This window comes from Mandrillus leucophaeus, unplaced genomic scaffold (assembly GCF_000951045.1).
Source record: "Mandrillus leucophaeus isolate KB7577 unplaced genomic scaffold, Mleu.le_1.0 Scaffold70, whole genome shotgun sequence".
NCBI classification, from domain to species: domain Eukaryota; kingdom Metazoa; phylum Chordata; class Mammalia; order Primates; family Cercopithecidae; genus Mandrillus; species Mandrillus leucophaeus.
Window position 1 is genome coordinate 3,240,931 of NW_012107586.1, and position 584 is coordinate 3,241,514.

Here is a 584-nt window from a genome sequence, read left to right on the forward strand (position 1 = left end):
TAATCCCAGCTACTCAAGAGGCTGAGACAGGAGAATGGCGTGAACCCAGGAGGTGGAGGTTGCAGTGAGCCGAGATCGCGCCACTGTACTCCAGCCTGGGCAACAGGGTGAGACTCTGTCTCAAAAAAAAAAAAAAACAACTTAAAAAAAAGAGAAATTACGCCTAAACAAGGCCCATGGGCATTTGTTCAGAGTTTACGATTGGCTTATCTCAGTGTTTCTCAAAGCTTGAGATACACAAGTGTACCACTGGCTGAAGTAGGGTGGCTATACATGGCCACAGCACAGCAATCAATCTGACTTCAAGGACACGGCCTTGGCACTAGTGTGTCTTTAATGCCTTCGGAAAGAAAGACCCGGGATCCAGATTCATACTTCAGTTGGGCAGGTGTCTCTAGTTAAGCTTTAACAACATCATTTTGTTTTCATTGTATTTATCTTTGGGGTCAGTATTTATTTATTTATTTATTTTAATTTTTATTTTTTATTTTATTTTATTTTTTTGAGACGGAGTCTCGCTCTGTCGCCCAGGCTGGAGTGCAGTGGCGCGATCTCGGCTCACTGCAAGCTCCGCCTCCCGGGTT

At 44.2% G+C, this 584-nt stretch overlaps 1 pseudogene; it reads left to right on the top strand.

Annotated features, from left to right (window-relative positions):
- The window catches only part of LOC105528095, an 18,844-nt pseudogene that overhangs the window by 1,043 nt on the left and 17,217 nt on the right, over positions 1-584 (top strand).